Genomic DNA, 26,028 nt, shown 5'->3' with positions numbered 1-26,028 from the left:
CATGTCTGGTCCTTTCATCTTCGTCTCCTTCTTGACTCCTCTTTATCTATTGGAATTTTAGGTGTTGGTGGTGCTCAGGATTCTGTCCTGGCAACTTCTCTCTTCATATTATACCCTCTCCTTGAATGACCCATACACACACATGGCTTCAGCTACACCTGGTCCCTGATGATATCTGCTTCAGCCATGTTGGCTCTGCTGAAATTGGGACCCTTGTATCCATTACACATCTCCAACTGGATGTCCCTAACTGTATTTATACACTTCCTCTGAAACCTCAGTTTCTGTTGGAATGACAGCATGAAGCAACCAGTCACCCAAACCAGAAACCAGGGAACCCTTCCAGACTCTCTTCTCCTCTCTCTTCTTTTACTTCATGCTCCTTAGTTTTTCTGTCTTATCAACTCTATCTCCTGTATGTAGTTAATCCAATCCCTCTTTTCCCCCCCACAGTGTTTTTTGTTTTTTTTTTTAAAATTATTTATTTATTTTTATTTTTTTGGCTGTGTTTGGTCTTCGTTTCTGTGCGAGGGCTTTCTCTAGTTGCAGCAAGCCAGGGCCACTCTTCATCGCGGTGTGCGGGCCTCTTACTATCCTGGCCTCTCTTGTTGTGGAGCACAGGTTCCAGATGCGCAGGCTCAGTATTTGTGGCTCACGGGCCTAGTTGCTCCGCGGCATGTGGGATCTTCCCAGACCAGGGCTCGAACCCTTGTCCCCTGCATTGGCAGGCAGATTCTCAACAACTGGGCCACCAGGGAAGCCCTCACAGTGTTTTGTTTTTGTTTAATGTCTTTATTGGAGTATAATTGCTTTACAATATTGTCTTAGTTTCTGCTGTATAGCAAAGTGAATCAGCTATACGTATACATATATCCCCATATCCCCTCCCTCTTGCATCTCCCCCCCACCCTCCCTATCCCACTTCTCTAGGTGGTCATAAAGCACCGAGCTGATCTCCATGTGCTATGTGGCTCCTTCCTACTACCTATCTATTTTACATTTGGTAGTGTATATATGTCAAAGCTACTCTCTCACTTCGTCCCAGCTTCCCCTTCCCTGTCCCTGTGTGCTCAAGTCCATTCTCTACTTCTGCGTCTTTATTCCTCTCCTGCCCCTAGGTTCATCAGAACCATTTTTTTTTTTTAAGATTCTCTATATATATGTGTTAGCATACGGTATTTGTTTTTCTCTTTCTGACTTACTTCACTCTGTATGACAGACTCTAGGTCCATCCACTTCACTACAAATAACTCATTTTCGTTTCTTTTTATTGCTTAGTAATATTCCTTTCTATATATGTGCCACATCTTCTTTACCCATTTATCTGTCAATGGACACTTAGGTTGCTTCCATGTCCTAGCTATTGTAAATAGTGCTGCAATGAACATTGTGGTACGTGACTCTTTTTGAATTATGGTTTTCTCAGGGTATATGCCGAGCAGTGGGATTGCTGGATCGTATTGTAGTTCTATTTTTAGTTTTTTAAGGAACCTCCATACTGTTCTCCATAGTGGCTGTATCAATTTACATTCCCACCAACAGTGCAAGAGGGTTGCCTTTTCTCCACACCCTCTCCAGCATTTATTGTTTGTAGATTTTTTGATGATGGCCATTCTGACTGGTGTGAGGTGATACCTCATTGCTGTTTTGATTTGCATTTCTCTAATGATTAGTGATGTTGAGCATCCTTTCATATGTTTGTTGGCAGTCTGTATATCTTCTTTGGAGAAATGTCTATTTAGATATTCTGCCCATTTTTGAATTGTGTGGTTTGTTTTTATGATATTGAACTGCATGAGCTGCTTGTCTATTTTAGAGATTAATCCTTGGTCAGTTGCATCATTTGCAAATATTTTCTCCCATTCTGAGGGTTGTCTTTTGGTCTTGTTTATGGTTTCATTTGCTGTGCAAAAGCTTTTAAGTTTCTTTAGGTCCCATTTGTTTACTTTTGTTTTTATTTCCATTTCTCTAGGGGGTGGGTCAAAAAGGATCTCGCTGTGATTTATGTCATAGAGTGCTCTGCCTATGTTTTCCTCTAAGAGTTTTATAGTGTCTGGTCTTAAATTTAGGTCTTTAATCCATTTTGAGTTTATTTTTGTGTATGGTGTTAGGGAGTGTTCTAATTTCATTCTTTCACATGTGGCTGTCCAGTTTTCCCAGCACCACTTATTGAGTGGCTGTCTTTTCTCCACTGTATATTCTTGCCTCCTTTATCAAAGATAAGGTGACCATATGTGCGTGGGTTTATCTCTGGGCTTTCTATCCTGTTTCTATCTGTTCCATTCTGTTTTTGTGCCCGAACCATACTGTCTTGATTACTGTAGCTTTGTAGTATGGTCTGAAGTTAAGGAGCCTGATTCCTCCAGCTCCATTTTTCGTTCTCAAGATTGCTTTGGTGATTCGGGGTTTTTTGTGTTTCCATACCAATTGCGCAGTTTTTTTGTTCTAGTTCTGTGAAAAATGCCATTGGTAGTTTGATAAGGATTGCACTGAATCTGTAGATTGCTTTGGGTAGTAGAGTCATTTTCACAATGTTGATTCTCCAGTCCAAGGACATGGTATATCTCTCCATCTGTTTGTATCATCTTTAATTTCTTTCATCAGTGTCTTATAGTTTTCTGCATACAGGTCTTTTGTCTCCTTAGGTAGGTTTATTCCTAGGTATTTTATTCTTTTTGTTGCAATGGTAAATGGGAGTGTTTCCTTAATTTCTCTTTCAAATTTTTCTTCATTAGTGTATAGGAATGCAAGAGATTTCTGGGCATTAATTTTGTAACCTGAAACTTTAACAAATTCATTGATTAGCTCTAGTGGTTTTCTGGTAGCATCTTTAGGATTCTCTATGTATAGTATCATGTCATCTGCAAAACAATGACAGCTTTACTTCTTCTTTTCCAATTTGGATTCCTTTTATTTCTTTTTCTTCTCTGATTGCCGTGGCTAAAACTTCCAAAACTATGTTGAATAATAGTGGTGAGGGTGGGCATCCCTGTCTTCTTCCTGATTTTAGAGGAAATGGTTTCAGTTTCTCACCATTGAGAATGATGTTGGCTGTGCGTTTGTTATATATGGCCTTATTATGTTGAGGTAACTTCTCTCTATGCCTACTTTCTGGAGAGTTTTTTTTTTTTTTATCATAAATGGGTGCTGAATTTTGTTGAAAGCTTTTTCTGCATCTATTGAGATGATCATATGGTTTTTCTCCTTCAGTTGGTTAATATGGTTTATCACATTGATTGATTTGCGTATATTGAAGAATCCTTGCATTCCTGGGATAAACCCCATTTGCTCATGGTGTATGATCCTTTGAATGTGCTGTTCGATTCTGTTTGCTAGTATTTTGTTGAGGATTTTTGCATCTATGTTCATCAGTGATATTGGTCTGTAGTTTTCTTTTTTTGTGACATCTTTGTCTGGTTTTGGTATCAGGGTGATGGTGACCTCGTAGAATGAGTTTGGGAGTGTTCCTCCCTCTGCTATATTTTGGAAGAGTTTGAGAAGGATAGGTGTTAGCTCTTCTCTAAATGTTTGATAGAATTCGCCTGTGAAGCCATCTGGTCCTGGGTTTTTGTTTGTTGGAAGATTTTAAATCACAGTGTCAATTTCAGTGTTTTTGATTGGTCTGTTTATATTTTCTATTTCTTCCTGATTCAGTCCCGGAAGTTTGTGCTTCTCTAAGAATTTGTCCATTTCTGCCAGGTTGTCCATTTTATTGGCATATAGTTGCTTGTAGTAATCTCTCATGATCCTTTGTATTTCTGCAGTGTCAGTTGTTACTTCTCCTTTTTCATTTCTAATTCTATTGATTTGAGTCTTCTCCCTTTTTTTCTTGATGAGTCTGGCTAATGGTTTATCAATTTTGTTTATCTTCTCAAAGAACAAGATTTTAGTTTTATTGATCTTTGCTATTGTTTCATTCATTCCTTTTTCATATATTTCTGATCTGATCTTTATGATTTCTTTCCTCCTGCTAATTTTGTTTTTTTTGTTATTCTTTCTCTGATTGCTTTAGTTGTAAGTTGAGGTTGTTTATTTGAGATGTTTCTTGTTTCTTGAGGTAGGATTGTATTGCTATAAACTTCCCTCTTAGAACTGCTTTTGTTGCATCCCATAGGTTTTGGGTCATCATGTTTTCATTGTTATTCGTTTGTAGGTATTTTTTGATTTTCTCTTTGATTTCTTCAGTGATCTCTTGGTTATTTAGTAGTGTATTGTTTAGCCTCCGTGTGTTTGTGTTTTTTTACAGTTCTTTTCCTATAATTGATATCTAGTCTCATAGCGTTGTGGTTGGAAAAGGTACTTGATAAGATTTCAATTTTCTTAAATTTACCAAGGCTTGATTTTTGACCTAAGATATGATCTATTCTGGAGAATGTTCCATGAGCACTTGAGAAGAAAGTGTATTCTGTTGTTTTTGGATGGAATGTCCTATAAACATCAATTAAGTCCATCTTGTTTAATGTGTCTTTGAAGCTTGTGTTTCCTTATTTATTTTCATTTTGGATCACCTGTCCATTGGTGAAAGTGGGGTGTTAAAGTCCCCTGCTACGATTGTGTTACTATCGATTTCCCCTTTTATGGCTGTTAGCATTTGCCTTATGTACTGTGGTGCTCCTATTTGGGTGCATAAATATTTACAATTGTTATATCTTCTTCTTGGATTGATCCCTTGATCATTATGTAGTGTCCTTCTTTGTCTCTTGTAATAGTCTTTATTTTAAAGTCTATTTTATCTGATATGGGAATTGCTACTCCAGCTTTCTTTTGATTTCGATTTGCATGGAATATCTTTTGCATCCCTTCACTTTCAGTCTGTATGTGTCCCAAGGTCTGCTATGGGTTTCTTGTAGACAGCATATATATGGGTCTTGTTTTTGTATCCATTCAGTCAGTCTATGTCTTTTGGTTGGAGCATTTAATCCATTTACATTTAAGGTAATTATCGACATTTATGTTCCTGTTACCATTTCTTAATTGTTTTGGGTTTGTTTTTGTAGGTCTTTTCCTTCTCTTGTGTTTCCTGCCTAGAGAAGTTCCTTCAGCATTTGTTGTAAAGCTGGTTCTGTGGTGCTGAATTCTCTTAGCTTTTGCTTGTCTGTAAAGGTTTTAATTTCTCTGTCGAATCTGAATGAGATTCTTGCATGGTAGAGTGATCTTGGTTGTAGGTTTTTCTCTTTCATCAGTTTAAATATGTCCTGCCACTCCCTTCTGGCTTGCAGAGTTTCTGCTGATAGATCAGCTGTTAACCTTATGGGGATTCCCTTGTATGTTATTTGTTGCTTTTCCCTTGCTGCTTTTATTTTATTTTTTATTTATTTATTTTTTTAAACTAATAAATGTATTTATTTTTGGCTGTGTTGGGTCCTCGTTGCTGTATGCGGGCTTTTCTCTAGTTGCGGTGAGCAGGGGCTACTCTTTTTTGCGGTGCGCAGGCTTCTCATTGCGGTGGCTTCTCTTGTTGTGGAGCATGGGCTCTAGGCACGAGGGCTTCAGTAGTTGTGGCACGTGGGCTCAGTAGCTGTGGCTCGTGGGCCCTAGAGCGCAGGCTCAGTAGTTGTGGCACAAGGGCTTAGTTGCTCCATGGCATGTGGGATCTTCCTGGACCAGGGCTTGAACCCGTGTCCCCTGCATTGGCAGGCAGATTCTCAACCACTGCGCCACCAGGGAAGCCCTTCCTTGCTGCTTTTAATATTTTTTCTTGGTGTTTAATTTTTCATAGTTTGATTAATATGTGTCTTGGTGTGTTTCTCCTTGGATTTATCCTGTATGGGACTCTCTGTGCTTCCCAGACTTGATTGACTATTTCCTTTCTCATGTTAGGGAAGTTTTCAACTATAATCTCTTCAAATATTTTCTCAGTCCCTTTCTTTTTCTCTTCTTCTTCTGGGATCCCTATAATTCGAATGTTGGTGCATTTAATATTGTCCCAGAGGTCTCTGAGACTGTCCTCAATTCATTTCATTCTTTTTTCTTTATTCTGCTCTGTGGTAGTTATTTCCACTCTTTTACCTTCCAGGTCACTTATCCATTCTTCTGCCTCAGTTATTCTGCTATTGATTTCTTCTAGAGAATTTTTAATTTCATTTATTGTGTTGTTCATCACTGTTTGTATGCTCTTTAGTTCTTCTAGGTCCTTGTTAAACATTTCTTGTATTTTCTCCATTCAATTTGCAAGATCTTGGATCATCTTTACTCTCATTACTCTGAATTCTTTTTCAGGTTGACTGCCTATTTCCTCTTCATTTGTTTGGTCTGGTGGGTTTTTACCTTGGTCTTTCATCTGCTGCGTATTTCTCTGTCTTCTCATTTTGCTTAACTTACTGTGTTTGGGGTCTCCTTTTCGCAGGCTGCAGGTTTGTATTTCCCATTGTTTTTTTGTGTCTGCCCCCAGTGGGTAAGTTTGGTTCAGTTGGTTGTGTAGGCTCCCTGGTGGAGGGGACTGGTGACTGTGTTTTGGTGGGTGGGGCTGGATCTCATCTTTCTGGTGGGTAGAGCTGTGTCCAGTGGTGTGCTTTATGTTGTCTGTGAAATTAATATGATTTTAGGCAGCCTCTCTGCTAATAGGTGGGGTTTTGTTCCTGTCTTCCTAGTTGTTTGGCATGGGGCATCCAGCCCTTGGAGCCTGCTGGCCTTTGGCTGGAGCTGCATCTCAGCGTTGGGACAGAGATCTCTAGGAGAGCTCTAGCTGATTGATATTACGTGGAGCTGGGTGGTCTCTGGTGGTCCAATGTCCTTAACTCGGCTCTTACACCTCAGGGGGTCAGGCTTGACACCAGGCTACAGCACCAAGACCCTGTCAGCCACACGGCCAGGTATGTAGGGATTTTCTTGCCTTTTGGGAAATCTGAGGTCTTCTGCTAGTGTTCAGTAGGTGTTCTGTAGGAGCTGTTCCACATGTGGATGTATTTTTGATGTATTTGTGGGGAGGAAGGTGATCTCCATGTCTTACTCCTCTGCCATCTTGAAGGTCCCCTCCACCCCACAGTATTTTGCTTAATTCCTCCTTGTCAGCACCTGCCAGGGCCATCCTGTATTTGACTCCCTACCTCCCGTCTCATTCCTCTGCAATCTGCCCTCCAGGGAGTGATTAAACAAACAAACAAAACCATAGTTGGTCATATTTTTCTTCTGCCTAAAAGCTTTCAATGGCTAATGCTTGCTTGCAAAATAAATTTCAAACATCCAGACTTGGCATGGCTGACAAGTTCATTTGTGTTCCTTACAGCCTTGTCTCAGGCCACTTTCCTACACATACCCCGAGCTGTAGTTCACCTGGCCTACTTGTAATTCCAAAAATGTGCCACGGTTCACCTTGCCTTTGTGCTCAGGTATATACTGTTTTCTCCACCTAGAACATCCATCCACTCCCTCGTCCTCCACCTCTCTGCATAACCCTTATGTGTTCTTAGGGACTTAGCTAGACTGTCATCTTCTCTTGGAAGCATGTCCTGACTGCCCTGAGCTGACTTGGAGTCTTCTCTTTTATAGTTTTCCCTTATCAGCCTGTCTCAATATTGATTTTCTCATATGGTACCCTTACCAGGCTAATTATCGCAGGCAGGATCTGGGTCCAGCACGTGTGTGATACATAGGAGGGATAAAAGGTATGTTGAATGAATGCTCCCTGCCTGGAAAATTATTCTTTCTCAGCCCAAGTCATAGGGGGTTGATAGATAACTCCTCCCAGCCTTGACAGTAATGCTCTGAGGGCTCCCTGAGACTCCAGGGTTGGAGAGAAAAGACCAGTTGTTTGAGACCTGAAAGTCAGAGCCTGTTAGAGAGACATTAGAGATATAAAAAGAACAGTAATGATAATGAAACTGGATTATTCGGTGTGGATACTTGTCAGGGAAACTGGTAGACATCTCTTGTTGGTGACTTCTGGCAATGTTTTCCCTTTCTTTTTTTCCTTTATTTTTTTTTGAATATTTAAGACATGTTTATTTCCATAGCTTCATTTCCCACTGTAATACATTGCTTCTCCATTTAATATATGAATTTCATATATATACTGCCTTACTTTGGTCAACTATATAACTATACTTCAGACTGTAGACCTCAGTAGAACCTTAAAAATCTAAACACAAATTCTACCTCTAACCACCAAGACTTTGGGGATTAAAATAACTGACAGGCCATCATTTTTTATTTACATCAGTTCAGTTTATACATGTTTAACTTATTCTAATGACTGTTTCCAATGTGAAAACCAAGTTTAAAATAACTTGATCAACTTGTTTCAAACACAGCTGTTCACATACCATACTCCAGCTCCACCCATGTAAGTAAATCCTGTATCAGAGATAAAAGCTACTTAGCATAAATTCAGTGAAGTTGAGCCTTTCATAAACAGCATGAAAATATGGGTTGAAGAAAATTTTCCAGGATGCTACTATAAGTAGCTTTTTTTCTGCAGTATTAGCACAGTAAAATAAAATATTAAATTTATTTAAAATATAGGTATGAGATTATTCCATTCTGTCCAAACCTATTAAATACCTTCCAAAAGTTTTGTAATTCAGTCCTAGAAATTCTTGGAGCTGAGAGCATTTCCTGTTCAGAAATGTTACCTCTATAAAAGCTCCCAGGAAATTTCAGAAAAATATAATCTTCTAATTTAAAAGTTGATCGAAAAAAAAAAGTTGATCGATTTGCCAAATGATGCAGCCAGGTTTGCTTCTCTAAAAGCTTCTGGTAAGGACGGATGTGCATGACAGACTCTAGCTATATCTTCACAGGATGCTCCATATTCCAGTGCAAGAGCAGCTTCATTTATCATTTCACCAGCACCTGGTCCTAGAATATGTGCTCCCAATACTCTGTTTGTTGATTTCTGCCCAAGTATCTTCACCATGCCATCTGTGTCAGCGTTTGTCTTAGCTCTGCTCTTAGCAGCAAATGGGAATTTCCCAAATTTGTACTCAATAACCCTCTTCTTTCAACTGCTCTTCTGATTTGCCAACCCAAGCAACTTCAGGGTGTGTGTAAATCACGGATGGTACACAATTGTAGTCAATGTGCACAGCGCCACCAGCCATCCCTTCAACACAGATAATGCCTTCATCCACTGCTTTGTGAGCCAGCATTGGACCAGCAGCCACATCGCCAATTGCATAGATATTTGGAATTTTAGTTTGGAATCTGGTATTTACTGGAATTCTACCTCTAGGATCCAGCTCAATTCTAAGCTCCTCTAGTCCCAAATTCTTAGTAAAGCGTCGTCGGCCAATGCAAACCAGGAGTACATCACAAGTGATAACTTCAGCTTTACCACCAGAAGCAGCTTCAATAGAAACATCAATTTTTCCATCTGACTTCTTAGTAGCACCTTCAATTTAAAGAGAGTGATGGAGATCTCTGGTAGAGCTGTGGCTATAAGATTGTTCTTTGTATCAATAACTTGACTGCTGCCATCGGCTTTTGTAGCTGTGACCTGATTATCTTTCCATATCCATTTACATGAGCAACGTTATTCTGTTTGAACAAGTGGGCAATTCCACCTGTTAAAGCTTTGACTGCATTACTCTTCTGCTCCATCATCTTCTCTAAATTCAAGCGAACTTCAGACATTTCAATTCTTCTAGATGTAAAATCTTTTCCATGGGCCATATGGTAATAATGAGAGTTGTTCAATAAAGCCTTAGAAGGAATACAGCCAACTTTCAAGCATGTTCCACCGAGTGTTTCATTTTTCTCAACGCAGACTGCCATGAAGCCTAACTGGGCAGCTTTGATAGCAGCAACATATCCTCCAGGACAAGAACCTATCACTGTTAACATCAGCATCAATTGGTTGATATGCATAAGTTCTCAGTGGCACTGCAGAAACTCCTTGCAGACCATGAGATGTCCGATTGAAATGGCCTCTCTTAGCCAAGGAACAGTACACACGACTCCAGCTTTGCATCTTGCCGCCGGACTTTCCTTTCCGCCAAAGCTTTCACCTCCGCTAAGCGTCTCTGCCGCCTCGCCAAGGTCTCCTCCCTTTCTTTTAATAAGAGTACCTTATTACTACCTATTCCACCAACCCAATCCCTGTGTTATAGGTGGGGCTGATCCCAGGCTCCCACGCCATTGGTCGGCACATGACTTGGGCCTGTCCAGTCAGAACATCCCATTCCCTTTCCCTGAGCAATTGGTTCAGAGATAGGTGCATGACCTGCGCCAGGCCAATGGCACTAAACACAGGACTTTCTCTGGAGCTAAATAGAGACAAATTTTTTTTGTTGTTTGGTGGAAATATAAGGTAGATGTATAAGCCTGCAGTGACTGGTTGCCAGCTTGGGCTCAATATGGGAAAAGACTTGAGAATGAAGGAGGAGTTGAGAGGCAGAAAACCAAATTGCTGCTGTTGCTGTTAGAGTGCCCAATCCAACTTTGCATTAAGCCAGGCCTGTTTTGTTTTGTTCTTCTGGTTACGTGATAAAATAATTTCCCCTTTTTGAGTAAGGTGATTCAATCTGGGTCTCTGTCGCTTGCAACCAAAAGATGTTTATTAGTACAGAAATCAGGGTAGTCAGCAAATCTAAAGAGAAAATGTGAATACAGACGACTCTGGCTCTGTGGTCATGGGAAAAGGATGTGTTTCCTTTCATCCAAGTCATTTTACCCAGTGACCCTCTAGGCAAGTAACGGAGGAAAGAGTACCCTGGAGGGAGTGGTGGGTCTCAAACTATGGCCCAACTAGACGGGATACATCTTTTCCCCCTTTCATTTGTACTTGTCAAAAAAAAAATGTTTTTCAAAATTTATTTTATTTTATATTTATTTTTAATTACTAAGCAAACATGAATACATTTTTCTTATAGAAATTAAAATATTTTAGAAAATGCAGAATGTCTTCTGACTTTTACTTGACCACTCCCCTCCAGAGGCTACCCTGTATTCGGCTTATATCCTTTAAACCGTATAACTCAGTATAGACACACATAAGAACATAGAAGTTTCTTTTGCACGGTGGCTATGTGGGGATGGTGGCTGTGATTGTGTAGGTTCTGCTCACAAATGCACTAAGAGTGAAGTTGCGTTAAAAAATCCCACCTACAGAAAACACCTCCCTCTAATTGTCATCCAACCCCAGGAATATCTGAAACTGCCCCCTCCTGTAAATCCCTTTTATGTATTTAAGAAGCTTTTCTAAAAGATTCTTTTTAATCTGCTATTAAAAATTTTTCTGGAAAGAAGAGAATGAGTTAAACTATATTTTTTGTCATTTTTTCTCACCCATTTTGTAAAAATTACACACGAACACACGCTTAATGTAAAAGATTAAAAATATAAAATAAATGGAAAGTGGAATAAAAGGGAAAATCTGCCCTTATCTCACGATCTCACCTCACCATTCCCCTCCCCCCTCATTACATTGTGTATTTTTCTGGTCCTTCTCTGCATTTTCATTTTATACACATGGAGCAGCAATGCATTTTAGAAAACTTTCTGTGTCAGTGTTTTAAGATTAAAAGGTTAAGTTATAAAAAACAGAGAATATGCCTTTAGTTAATGAGACACAGGATGGACAAGCTTTGATGGGGGGGAGGCAGGAAATCTAGTACAATAAGCCTGCATAGGGAGGTTGGGCTGCTGGGGTGTTGAGAGTTTGTATGGGATGAAGCACTTAGTGAGGCCGTTTCAAAAGTAAACCTGACCGACTGCCCAATTTTTCCATCCTTGCTTCTCAAATCTTGGGTCTGGGAGGTTCGTTGTATTTCTGGCAATAATTGGACTTTAATTTTTTCTATTCTTTATTTTTAAAAATTTGTTTATTTTATTTATTTATTTTTGGTTGTGTTGGGTCTTCGTTGCTGCACGCAGGCTTTCTCTAGTTGTGGCAAGCGGGGGCTACCGTTCCTTGTAGTGCGCGGGCTTCTCATTGTGGTGGCTTTTCTTGTTGTGGAGCATGGGCTCTAGGTGTGTGGACTTCACTAGTTGTGGCACGTGGGCTCAGTAATTGTGGCTCACGGGCTTAGTTGCTCCGTGGCATGTGGGATCTTCCCAGACCAGGGCTTGAACCTGTGTCCCCTGCATTGGCAGGCAGATTCTTAACCACTGCACCACCAGGGAAGTCCAATTTTTCTATTCTTAATTGCTACTTAAAGCTCAATATTTTTTTAAAAACATAGTATCTATCCTTTCCTTTCTCAGGTAAGTCAAGCTGATTATCTTTTTTTTTCTTTTTTATGTACCAATTTCAAGTATGGCTAACTTGAGATGGATGGTCTTTGACGAATGATTCTTGTTTTGAGTTTTGTTTTTTAAATGGTAGAAATTTCCTCTTCCTCATCCTCTCCTTCCTCTTTCTTCATTCGTCTTCCTTCTCTTCCAGTATTCAACATGTATTTTTTTTTAGGGGGTAGGGGATGAATTTTCTTTATTTCCATTTCGGACTCTCATTCAATCCAGGCTCAGTCTTATCTAACGTGCTAACTATTTTTACACTGAGGCTTAGAGAATGCTGATCACACTTCCAAAATATTTTAGCATATAGACATTTGGTGTGATATAAACATACCCCCAGGATGACTGACACTACTGCCCTCTTCCCTGGGAAACAATGTAATGCCATGGGGAAAATCATGGGCTGGGAGTCAGACAGGCCTGGGTGTGTGTCCAGGTGCTGCCCACACTTGTTTCAGGATCTCCAGGAGGTACCTGACAAAGTTTCAGTGTTTTCTTCCATGAAACAGGAAAATGCTCCACTGGGGTAGTTCCTTTATTAAATAAAATAATATGTGCAAACCACTAATTCAATACACAAGTGCTATTTTTCCACCCTAACATTTTGACTTAGAGAATAGTCCAACAGAAATTTCACACCATCCATTCAGTTTACCAGGACAGGGGAGGAGAGAGTGATACAAGCAGAAGGTCTGTCTAAAAGGAAACACTGTATTATATTTCTCTTTTATTCACTCAGAAACCTGAGTTTGCCTGACCTAGTGCAGGGAGAAAAGGAAGCACTAGAAATACGATTCCTGCTTCACAGACAAGGGATGATAGAATATATGGTAAATGATTCTGTTTGTTTACTAAAGACATAACCACAATTTCATAATAGTAACAAGCTACCTTCCTGAGCTTCAGTGAATTTCACTTTGAAATCCTTCTTTCATTTTCCTGTTTGTATACCAGGAAGTGTGTGTTGTGAATAAGCCCAAACTAGCTTAAGCTAATACACACACACACACACACACACACACACACACACACACACACACACACACACGTATTGACTTATTTTCCTAGAAAGAATGGGGGTGGGTTCAAGCACTATTAGATTTGGGGTTTCTCCCCACCGGCTCTTTCCTGAGCTGTATTGGTCTGCTTGCTGGCTTCTAAGAGAGAGTTGATCTGGACTCAGCAAACTTTAGGCTTCGATCATCCTAACTCAGCTTCCTTCTTAAGATACAGATATAAAATGCCAGGGATAGACTCCTATTGTGTCTTCCTGGATCATGTGACTGCCCTTGACCCAGCACCCAGTGACTGGGTGGGGGGATAGGATGTTCTGATTGGCAGGTTGGGTCCTGTACTTCTGTGGCCAGAGTGGATAAGGTTTGGTGACCAGTAGTTCTGCCAGGAACACACAGAATGGAGAGGGGCCCTTTCCCAAAGTCACAGTTTGGTTTTCCCCAGTTCTAATTAAAGCGGTTTGTACCCAGGTGTGATAAATCAGGTACTCACTTGACCTTTAGTTAATGCTTTGATGCTTCCACAATTTATACTAGTTTGAGCAGTATGCTCTTAAGCAAGGTATGCCTATATAATGGATACTAGAGTGGTGTAGTTTCTAGGTAGAAACTACCTAGAAAGTATATAAAACAGGTAACATGTAAAACATATAAAAGGTTTTTTATTTGTGTATGAATCCTAGAAGTGTTTACAAGATCATTAGAAATTCAGCATAAATAAAAATAAACTAGCAAGATGCAAGTAAACAATCTTCCCCAGTATTTTTTTTAATTGGCTGTTATGGCATGGCCTTACTTCGTTAAAAATTTCTAGACTAAAAACTGTGTTTACCAAGATAAATACAAATGATAAAGGTTTTCAAGAGCTGAAGGAGCAACAGAGAAAAACCAAAATGACTTCTCTGTTTTGACTTTGACCATAATTCTGAATTCTGTCCACCTGATGCTTCTACCTTTAAGAGAGTGAAAAGAGGAAAAGAAAGGATGGAAAACTGGAGGGGAAAGAAGGAAGAGAGTGGAGAGGAGGGTACTCCAGATTAATTTTTACCTTCTCAAAAGTGGGAGAGTGAAATGAAAAAACACAGGTCCTGGGGCAGGTGTTACTGCTGACCACACTGTCAGCTCTGGGGATGGGCCATGACTAACTTGAGCCAGAATGTTTTATCTCCCAACACGTAAGGGCTGTTTTAGAGGTAGCGATGGCAATCAATCCAATCATGGCCAATGCGATGCAAGATGATGTTCCCAGGATTTCTGAAAAATATAGTCGTTCTTCTGGGCTTGATTTGGTGATTTGAGGAAGAGCTGCTTAGGGCTGGGGTAGCCGTGGAGGATGAAGTCAACCCATGAAGGAAGACAGTTCCAGAGAGGCAGAAAAACTGAGGACACATGAGTCTGGAGGAAGCTGCACCAGAAGCCTACTCTACCTGTAGAATTTCAATGATATGACTGAATAAATGCTGTTCTTCGTGTCAATTAGTTTCAGTTGGGTTTCCGTTCCATTGAAAATGAAAATGACCTTAATTGGTTTTCTTGGAAGTGCATGAATATCATTCTTCTTTATGTCTCTTCCCCCACTGGGTCCAGCATGATGCTTTTGCATACAGTAGGTGCTCACTGAATGAATGAATGGATGCAGTGGAAGCCTCTCTGTGTTAGAAGTTAAAACCTGATCGTCTAATCCTAGTGTATGTAATAAAAAAAAAGTGTGACTAAGCATACATCACCCACCTGTCTGTATCCCATGTTCCATTTGAGATGTGAAGGGATTGGGCCAGTTCCCATACAGTTGGCCCTCAGTAACTGTGGGTTTCACTTCTGTGGATTCAACCAATCTCGGACGCTGAGGACTGACTGTATTCATTATACTACGTCATTTTCCATAAGGCACTTGAGTATCCTTGGATTTTTGTGTCCACAGGGGCTGCTGGAACCAATCCCTGCAGATATCGGGGGATGACTGTATTCTAGGCCGATATTATGCTATTTCTTTCTAATGTGGCATTACTGATAGTTTACATCCTGGGTCTGTCTTGATTTTGTTTGGTCAGTACTTTTGCTGTGCTGGTTAAATATTTTAAATCTCTCTCCACTCAAACATATTAAGTCAACAAACATTTATTGAGTGTCTGCTACCCGTCAGGCACTGCACTGGGCACTGGGTTACAGTGGAGAGTGAAATGACATCGTCTGTTGTTTTCATGCATCTTACGGTCCAGTGCTGTGCCAATGAAACAGGAAGGAAGGAGGCAGGGCGCAACCTTTAAAAGGATGACGTAGCCATAGGACATGACAAAAACTGGTTAGAACCAACTAGGTCCAAGATGGCAGAAGATTCGACTTCCACCAGACCTTGAGCCTCATCATACGCTCATTGTAACATATTAGCATCTAAATGACACACCCACCAGCACAGTGACAGTTCTGAGGCTAACCATAAAAGGACAAAAAGTGGGAGGTAGCCCAAGTCCTGGAAATCCCCACCCCTTCCCCTGGAAGAGTTGGAGTAACCCTCCCACTCATTAGCCTATGAAATTACCCAGCCCATAAAAACTAACCATGCCATATTTCGGGGCCTCTCACTTCTGAGATGGCCTACACTCTGTGGAATGTGTTTCTCTCTAAATCTACTTCTTACCTATCACTTTGTCTATAACTGAATTCTTTCTGCCATGAGACATTAAGAACCTGAGCTTCCTTAAGTCCTGAGACCTGGTGTGTGATGTCAGTTAAAAGACCAAGTCCCAATCTGAGTTATGTGGTTTCACCAACTGCAGTAGCTGCTAACCATAGGTGGCTATCGAGGCACTTGAAAGGTGGTTAGTCCAAACTGAGATGTACTGTAAGTACAAAATAAACACCAGGTTAGAAAGACTAACCCCAAAGAATATCTGATTAATTATTTTTTATATTGATTACAAGTTGAAATGCTACTATTTGAGATAGAGTTACATAAAGTATACTACTAAAATTAATTTGGCTTGTTTTCTTTGTACTTTTTAATGTGGTTACCAGAAGATTTTAAATTACATATGTGGTTCCTATTACATCCTCAGTGGATGGTGCTAGTCTAGAGCAGGAGACTCGTGATTCTCAAATTTTATGGTTTTCTACGAATCCTCGGAAAATCTTGTTAAAATGCAGATGTGGTTCAAGTAGGTCTGGGGTGGGGCCTGAGATTCTGCATTTTTTACAAGCAACCAGGTGACACTGATGCTGCCTTCCATGGAGCACACTTTGAGTAGACTAGAGTCGAAGACTTACAAAATGGTAAATTAAATGTGGATCGAAATATATGATTGAGGAAAAAATATATAGGAATGAACTGGCTGCAGAAAGAATGACTATTAAGATAAACTAAATATCACAGAAGCAAGAACTGAAATAAATGTAGTGTGAGGACAGTTTCTCAGTCAAACTTTTAAAAAATAGTTTGATGTCTTGTGAGAGATTTAAATGTACTGCAAATACCATCACTGGTATACGTACTCCTCTACACTTACACACGTGTGTACCGTACTCAGTAGTTGAATTCAGCAAACGTGTGTTGAGCTCACTTGGTGCAGGTATTATATCTCTCAGCACATTGGGTAGACCTTACGGAATAAAAAGATGAAGATGTGGTTCTTCTTCTCAAACAGCTCATCATGGTGCTTGAGAAAGAGAGAAACACAATTGACCTAATACAGCACAAGAAGCACTAAGCTCACGGTAGTGCAATATGGTGTTTTTGTTTCCTTTCACCTTTCTACCAGTAACACGCTCTGATTTTCCTGTGGGACATCTACACCCACCTCCCAACACTTTCCCTCATGCTTCTGAGATGTGGATTGCTGACCTCCATCCTTGGATCCCAGGCTGGAGCCGGTGAGTCAGGTCTGGACAGACAGAGTATATTGTTGTGGACATCAATTGAGCAAGGAGAGACATAATGCCTCAAGAGGAAATGAAATTTCTGGGAGGAGAGTTGGAATTTCCAGTGGGAGAGGAGTCTGCCCTAACCTCCAGCCATCTTGATGCCCTGGCGGTGGGGAAGCCAGGATGAAGCAAACACTGTCACCAAGGAAGTAGATCTGAGGAATGCAGAAAGTCAAAACTACTCTTTCTGATCCTTTTGAGCTCTGTATCAAGCTGTCCCTGAAGGCCGATGTACACCCTTTAATCTGTAAGCCATTAAACTCCAATTGCTTAAGCAAGTTTAATTGGCATTTTCTATTGCTTGTATCTCAAGGAGACTTAACTGATAAAACTATAGCATGAACAACGCAGAGAGAATGGGACAAGTAATTTTGCTTGGGATCTTCCCAGAGCACTTGACATTGAGTTAAATGCCTTAAATGACAAAGCAAGATATAATGGACGTTTGGGTGATAGGACTGTGTTCCTTGTTATAATACTTATGGATTCTGCAAACTGGGCAGGATTTCTAAAAATGCCAGGTCAAGTCCATGTGATACAAGAATATATTTCTAGTTTCTGGGAGAGGCTCTCTAGAGTCACAAAATTATTTTCCTGCCAAAAATATCAGCCAGCTCCTCACTAGGGCTTAAATGTCACCTCTCAGAGTTGTCTCCCCTGACCTCCCTATCCAAAATTGTCTTTGTTCCTCTTTTCTCCTAGTTATCCTGTTTAAATGTCCGAAGAGCACCTCCAACTCTGGAACTATCTTTTAATTTATTTATTATAATGATTTAGAGCATAAGCTTCTTGAAGGTCAGGACCATTTCTGTCTCAGTAAGTGTTATATTTGTGACATCTAGCACAGTACCTGTCCTCTGGTGGCACTTAAATATCTGTTGAATTAATGTTCAGTTAATTAGAGCATTGAATCCAGGTTTGGTTTCCAAATACTTTATAATGATGGAGAGAAATTATAGCAGGTCCAGAGAAAAGAAACAAAGAGGATGCAGGGAGTGAGAAGTAAGTTCAGTAAGGAATGCTAAAAGGAATTAAGACAGTTCCCAAGAAGAGAAGTCTTAGGGGTTATTTACTTATTTCACAATTATAGGAAGGCTCTTTATCAGAAAAATATAGAACAGTTTGTATTGCCAAAAACTCTCTATTGCCTTTTACATCCTTCTTTCTTTTCTTTTTTTTAAAGCTTATGACATTCTTAAGGGTTTTTAAAAAAAATTTATTTAATTTATTTATTTTTGGCTGTGTTGGGTCTTCGTTGCTGTGCGAGGGCTTTCTGTAGTTGCGGTGAGTGGGGGCTACTCTTCACTGTGGTGCGCAGACTTCTCATTGTGGAGGCTTCCCTTGTTGCGGAGCACGGGCTCTAGGTGCGTGAGCTTCAGTAGTTGTGACACGCAGGCTCTAGAGCTCAGGCTCAGTAGTTGTGGCACATGGGCTTAGTTGCTCCGTGGCATGTGAGATCTTCCCAGACCAGGCCTTGAACCAATGTCCCCTGCATTGGCAGGCGGATTCTTAACCACTGCACCACCAGGGAAGCCGCCTTTCTTCCTTCTTAATGCCAGCGTGTGGTTGTAATGGCTGGAGCTCTAGCAGCTATTTTATGACCTTGAATATGGATCTTGAATATGGTCACATATGAAGAATCCACACACTGAGAATAGCAGAGCAGAAAGAGAGAAGCATCTTGGGTCCCTGATGATTTCATGGAGTTGTTGTTCTAGCCTTGGACTACCTCGTTCCATATTCCTTTTATGTGGAATAAACACCTTTGCATGGTCTAGCCGCTATTATTTTGCATTCTCAGGTACATGCAGCCAAAATTAATTCTAGCTGATACTCTAGGTTATCTCTTTTTAATCAAATATATTGAGTCTCTGTTCCAGTACATCTTTGAAAAATAATAGAAAACCAACTATTCTGGAGAGTTTAATATAACTGCCTGAATTCAGAGTTTTTTTACAGATATAAAATGGATAGGAGAGTTATATGAATTGATAAATTACAGAGGTTTAATAAAAATAATATAAAAAGCTAAGTATTCAGAGACTAATACATAAAACAGCAAACAAGCCCAACAATGGATTTGAAGAGACTTTTAGACACATAAGTATGCATAGCTAATTAATGTTCACTGCCTTAATTGGAAGTTATCATTAATCAAAATGAACCAGGAATGAAAAAGTATGTGTGGTTACTTTAAAAAGCCAATTAATTTTAGGCTATTTTAATGGAATTCTGACAGGTAAGGACTTGGAATGGATTCTTTCAATATATTTTACAATTGTCAGGCCCTTGTTAAAGTTTAGGTATTCTATTTTGTCCTCCAGATGACAAAGAAAGGAGAAGAATAATAAAAATGACTAAAGGGATAGAAGATAGGTCATTTGGAAAAGAGTTAAAAAAAAAAAAAGATAGTCTAGCCTGGAAAAGAAAAAGTAAAAGTGGAATTTAAAGTATTTCATTAATATGAAGGGTTATTAAAAGGAGGCGGGTCGGTTCTTAATCACTAAAGTGGAACAAAATTAAATTACCTTAAATTGAAGAAAGAACACATTGCTAGAGCGTTTATGGAATCCAGTGTCATTGAAAGACATTGAGTTTGAGAATCTCAATCCCTAGAGATCTTTAGTGGATGAGAGGGTGTCCCACTGTGATGTCTTACCCCATGATCAACATGTGCATCCCTCCTAAAGTTGATACCTGTGTTGCAAAGAACTTTCTAGAAGGACCGCAGGATTTGGATATACAAGATCTCTTAGAATTCTCCTGATTCTTCCCTTGAAATTCAGTAATTGGAAAATTTCTTAAAATACATTCCAGTTTCTTTTTTTTTTTTAAACAAAATGATAATGGCAAACACTGTTGAGTGTCCACCTGTAGCAGATTCTGTTGATGCCCTGAACATATCCCCTCAGCATTCACACGTCCAGGATTTGCTGATGGCACCTGTGAATCTCCATCTCAGGCCTTTCTCCCTACCAGAGTGTAAGGCAGTAATTTGTCCCTATTGGGGCTGATACATAACCCAGGCACAGTTCTGCCAATCCTGCCTACTAAGTCTTGCTAGCACTACAACCTCAGGCCCCACAGAGTATCAGCTTTGCCTTCATGGAATCTTGCGTAACACTGATCTGCAACCAAGAAACTCATTTTCCTGCAGAGTAGCAGCAATGGGCATGTGACTATAGGATCCATGGGTATTACCATATACATGCCGCCTGATAGAACTCTTAAAGGTCTCTTAAAGGCCCAGCTAAGGAGTCAGCTTGTAGATGATGCTCTTTTGGGGTGGGGCCCTGTGCTTCAAAATATGGCATAAGCTTTGAACCAAAGGTCAAATGATGCTCTGTCCCCAGTTGCTAGAACATCCTCTCCCAGCCCTAGTGGATGATCTATGATTGAGCTAAGCTTATCAGGGTATTTTCATTTGCTAGTGATTGGTTTAGGGGAAGTGGGCTGAATACACCTTGGGAAGATGCAGTGCCATAATAAACACATACTGACATGTCGGAGAAGCCAATTTTCCCTTCTGGCTTTGGATGTAGTATTGTGTAAAGATAATGTTTGGAGCAGTTGCAGCCACTCTGTAACCAGGAAGAGACAGAACATGAAGACTGAGAATGGCAGAGTAAAGAGATAGAAGGAGCTGGGTTCTGATGACACCAGTGAGCCCTTTGAAGAAACCCTAGAATTGCCTTCCTCTGGACATTTTAAGTGAGATAACAGATGGTTTTATTGTTTAAGCCACTTCTAGTCAGAGGTGAGTAATTTCCAGTGATACCCACGGTGGACACTTCTGGATTGGGCTTCCCACATTTATTCCTTCCCATGGCTGCTTCTGTGTTGATGGTGTCCACCTTCCACTAGAAAGGCCAAAAATGCTGGCATTTCCTGGTTTCTCTTGCAGCTAGGAAATGATGTGACCCAATCTGGCCACTAGGACTTGAGGAGCGGTCAGTTGTTAGCTTTCTGAGAAACGGTTTCCTCCTTGATAAGAAGCGGCATTTAGGCCCTATTCTTTGGCCAGATGCTGTTGTGTCTTCATGTGACACTTGAAACTGTGGCGTCCATCTGTGACTATCATGGTCTAAGGATAAAGCCAGAGTGAAAGATGTAAAAGCTGAGGTCCTCAGTGACCTAGCAGAGTCCCTGGACCAATCGTGGACTTGTCCTGCCTCTTGAGTTATCTTTAAGTGAGGTAAATAAATGACATAATTTAAGTTGGTTTTTGTTGGATGTTCTGCTCCTTGAGGCCAGCGCCATCTTAAGTCAAAAATATAGTATAGTATGCTACCTCAATCACGGTCTTCCCTTCCCAATCCACCAGAAATGAAAGAACAAAAAGTTTCTGTTAAACTTTTAAACATCAGCTGGTCCTGGTTTTACCTTATAATGATTATGGAAAATGCTAGTAGTATATAGTTTGCTATAGAAGCACAAACTATTTCTATGACCCTTCACATGAGACAGATCATTAGGTATTCATGAAAATTACAAAGATATCTCCTCTCAATAGCCCTGTAATTGGGAGAAATAACAAAACTGTGAAAGGAACTGTTGGATGTTTTCATTCAGTTGGCCATTATAGTTTCTGAATTGAGTTTTTCTAAAAAGAAGGAAAATGCAGCCAAATTCCATAATTCCCTGAAAAGCTCTAAGTAAAAATATACTGAAATCCTGAATAAAAGAAAAGCAACTGTGCATATATTATTTTATTTTAAAAACAGAACATCTTAGAGACTGGAAACATTACATTTCTGTTTACCCTAAGCAAACAAGATGGGAATTTAGAATTTTGAGTCCAAGGAGTATTTTCCTTTAAAATATATATATCATGCACACACACACACACACACACACGTAATACAGAACGAGATAATGAAGATGTTAAGATGTTGCTGGAATTCCACTAGTCTGCTTTATGCTTATTGATGGAAAAAAGATTCCTCCCTTGTAAATTACTTATTTTGCTAGAGGCTTTTCCTGGTTCTGGAACTACCACTTTTAAGGTATACTTCCCTCAGCATGCAGAATGGTGGCAGTCTTTTCAGATAAGAAATTCTGCATTCTATTTATCTTCAGGATGTTAACCTTTGACAGCACTTCGAAAGATTAGAGAGCAAATTAACCTATTTTTCTAGCAGAAGAGCAGGTTGCCTGAATCAGGTATCCTTTCCTGTAGGTAGTTAAACTGGCCTGGGGCCCAAGGTGAGTGAGATTTCTTTGCTCTCAGCCTCATCACTCCACCCAGCTCAAGTTCAGGCGGCTTCACGGATTTTGAGATTCTCTTGGGAAGTGAGCCCCTGCTTTAGTCTGAGGCTGGCTCATGAACGTCACCTTTCACCTACTTAAAGACAAGTTTTGCATAGCATCGAGGTTTACTATTCAAGTAGCTATTTCTAGCTCCTTCATTACTTCAAAACAAAATAAACCCCTCCAAATGTTTTATTTCCTGTGGTATCAAATCTGACTTAATGTTGTAACTTTATCCAGGGACCAACTAAATAATATGTTGGATTAAAGAAAAAAAAAAGCTCAATCCCACTGCTTCTTGGGTAATGAAAGCCATCTTTCTTACAGTGTATTGTACTTGTTGTTTTAGTCATTTGTGTTTTGGTTCGTTTGCTTGCAGTAAGGCAGTCTACCTGCACCCTATGTTTTTTTCCTTTTTGTAGTGTCTAAAGTGAAATACAATGGCAAACTTTAAAATACAGGAACACTTTTAGCTTCATAAAAAGAACGTCCAAAGACAATAATTTGGGGTCAACTTTATCATTTGAAAACAAATATCAATCCGGTATAAGTAGTGAGTGCACTGAGGGGAGATGGGTTATTTGCTGGGTTCGGTAAGGCCAAAACAAGAGACAATAAAGAAACATGCTTTGAATTTTTGAGACCCTCTCGCTTCAGACATTTCCAAAAATCATTTTATTTTACAAAATCTGACAAATTTGTGCAAGAACGAAACAAGTAATCCAATTAAGAATGAAAATAATAACGCGCATTTTTTTCCCTGACCTATATTAAGATTTATGCATTACAGCAATATCTGCGTTTTCTAGTTCTTTTTTCGGGAGACAAGGCGGTGGTCTTTTACCCCAGGAACTGCCCTCCTGCAGACCCGGCCGGCCCCGCCCCATCTCCGCCCCTGTCGTGGCCGCACGGACTGGCTCCCCTCCCCTCCCCCGGCCGCAGTGGTCCCGTCCCTCCCCGCCGACCTGTCCCCGCCCCGCGCCGGCTGCGGCTGGGTCCCGTCCGCCCCGGCTCGGGCGAATGACCCATAGTAACCCCGCCCCGCCCCCGGCCGCCCGCGCCGCGCTCCCGGCCGGAATTCGATAGGCCCAGCCCCGCACGCGCCACCGCCCGCGGGCCAATGGGCTGCTGCCTCTCTGCATATGCAACGAGCGCCGGCCGGGGGCGCGCGTCCTGGGCGGTTCGGCTCAACAGACGCTGGTCTGCAGGCTCTGGGGCGCTACGCTGCGCTTGTTGCGAGTGCTGGGGCTGAGACGAGTCGGCGCGGCAGCTGACCGGGAAGCCGACCGCCGCCCTCTCGCAGTGCGACCGCGGAGGCTGCGTCAGGGTCCCCAGGAGGCGGCCCGGGGCGTGAATGCTCTGGGGGCACAGCCAGGCCTGCATGGGCCGGAGGAACCGGAGCTCCGGCGTCGCGGTGAGTGCAGCGCCTGTGGTGGGAGCGGCGGGGCCGTGTTGGCGGCGGGGCCTCCGCGTGCGGCCGGGCCTCCGCGTGCGGCCGGGCTGGGCCCGAGGGCGGCCCGGGCCTGGGGGAGGGACGCGGCCGGCCTGGAGGCCCCGGCTCCTCGACGTGGCCGCCGAGCCCGACGCCGAGGGTGTGCGCGCTGGCGGTGCGGGCTCTGGGGCCGGCCCGCGGCGTGTGTGGGAGGCGCGCCCGTGGGGTCCGGGAAGCGGGTGAGGTGGGGCCCGGGCCGAAGGGCCCACGTGAGCTGGGGGAACCGCAGCCCGGGCGGCCGCGCTGTCCGGGGGAGGAAGGCTGCGCGGGGTCTCTCCCGGCGCTTTGGGGGCGGGGTGGCCTGGGGAATTGGCAGCTTTCACTAGCCCGGCTCTGACGCCGTCGCTGGGAGGAAACTGAGCCCTGCGGTTTCGGAAACCCACACTGGGGGGGTGGGTTGCTGCGGGGCGTGAGGAGAAATTGGGGGTGTGAGATGGGTCGACTTTGGTATTTGTTCAGGCCACGACCGGTGGTGATGGGGCGGGGATGAATACTGTTGTTTTGGGGTTGGGAGTTGAAGGTTTATTTTCCCTAGGTGCGTTTTAATTCTACAGCAGTAGTGGAATGTGTAACACCGAGAGAGTGCTCACTACCAGCAGCCCAGTGGGGTAGGGATGGTCTGGCCCGTTTCACAGATGAGGAACCTGAGGCCCAGAGACGTAGAACTGGTTTGTCCAGGCTGGATTTAGAAAATGTGCTCGAAGCTATTGTGTATATGGCCCTTCAAAAATAGGGTAGAACAACGTCTTTGAAATTATATGGACGTTAGAGAGAGAATAGGCCTCGTGAAAGTGATTATAGCCAAATAAGATGACAAACAGCTGACACTTATTGAGCCTTTATAACATTGCAGGCGTTGTGCTAAGAGCTTTCTGTATAGTATCTCTGAAACTGTTAACAACCCACTAGGGTGGCGGTTATTCCCATTTTACAGCTGGAGAAACTGCCGTTTGGCTATATTAACTTGCCCCCAGATCACAGCAAGTAAGAGGAGAAGCTGGGATTCAGATCCGCCTGTCTGAAAATCCAGAGCTTTCACATCTAAGCACTATAGTACGCTGCCACTCCTTGGTGGCTGGCTGAATAGTTGTCACCGTGGATTTTTATTTGAGTGGCCAGGAGAGCTGTAGTTTGATGATAACCTTTTTTGTTTCCCCAGATTAGTTCCGAGAGTTGAAGGGTGCTGCTGAGGTGCTCCTGAAAGTGTATTAGTAGGTTATTACAGGGCGGAGGAGGTGTGACACGGGAGTGTGCTGCACAGACTTAATTCTTTTCTTTTGTGTTCTGGCGTCTTCCCATGTACTTCTCACCCTTAGGAATGAGTAAGGCTTCTTTAGTCACTCTGGCATTTTCCCTTTAGACTTTTCCTTGTTTCTCTCTTTTTCTATAGAAAGAGTTGCTTCTGTAGGATGGCAGTGTTGGGTGTAGAGCAGAGATCCACTGGATGTATGGGTCACCTAGTGTCTTTGGGTCTCAGTTACTGGGTTTGTAAGATGTTTGCGCTGGTTGATTTAAAGCTGGAATATTCTGAGTCATGTCCTTGAAGGAAAGAAGGAAGGAAGGAGGGATGGGAAGGAGCAATCCCTGTCTGGTTTGGGAAGTCAGATCTTAAAGCCCCAACATTTTTCTCATTGCTTATGTGCTCCTCTGCTGTCTGGTTCTGCTTAAATTAACCATTCCTCTTTCAACTAATTGCTCACTTAGAGCCTTTAATTCCTATTCTATGTCAGGCACCACGTAAAGTGCTAAGAATGCAGCAGTGAACAGAACTGATGTGAGCTTTGCCTTTACGGAGGAAACAAACATGAAGCAAATCTCATACAAATAATATATAATTACAAATTATGATATGTGTAATGTGTAATGAAGGACAAGTAGTGTGTGAACGAATATTATATAGAGGATTGTGATTTAGATGGAAACCTAGCCTAGGGAGGTTTTTTTATTTTTCCCCTTAGATGGTGGGTGACCAGTAGTGCTTGTTGACTAGACTGGGTACTATATATATATTTTTAAACTTTTTATTTTGGGATGATTTGAGATTTACAGAAAAGTTGCAAATATGGAATATTCCTGTATACCATAACCCAGCTCCCCTGCTCTTACATTAACGTGTCACATAACCTTGGTTCATTTGTCAAAACAAATTAATATTGATATTATCCTCTTAACTATAGACTT

General features: G+C 41.6%; 1 protein-coding gene and 1 pseudogene across 4 annotated transcripts in view; one reads left to right on the top strand and one right to left on the bottom strand.

Moving 5' to 3' along the window:
* Positions 1–8,319: 8,319 nt before the first annotated feature.
* Positions 8,320–9,966, bottom strand: LOC111172123 (dihydrolipoyl dehydrogenase, mitochondrial pseudogene; annotated as a pseudogene).
* A 13,561-nt stretch (positions 9,967–23,527) lies between these two features.
* Positions 23,528–26,028, top strand: part of ACSL3 (acyl-CoA synthetase long chain family member 3) — an 83,557-nt gene continuing 81,056 nt past the window's right edge. For 2 of the 4 annotated variants that reach the window (XM_089916313.1, XM_089916314.1), the window contains exon 1: positions 23,528–23,769. The gene's annotated coding sequence lies outside the window, so the exon portion shown is untranslated. The remainder of the gene's footprint in view (positions 23,770–26,028) is intronic. The other 2 variants (XM_022567799.2, XM_022567800.3) reach the window with 1 other exon arrangement.

Source organism: Delphinapterus leucas, chromosome 8 (assembly GCF_059928025.1).
Source record: "Delphinapterus leucas isolate spDelLeu-1000000601 "Yukka" chromosome 8, BTC_Dleu_Yukka2, whole genome shotgun sequence".
NCBI classification, from domain to species: Eukaryota; Metazoa; Chordata; class Mammalia; order Artiodactyla; family Monodontidae; genus Delphinapterus; species Delphinapterus leucas.
The sequence above is the reverse complement of the archived record's forward strand: the minus strand, read 5'-3'. Positions and strand labels throughout refer to the sequence as shown.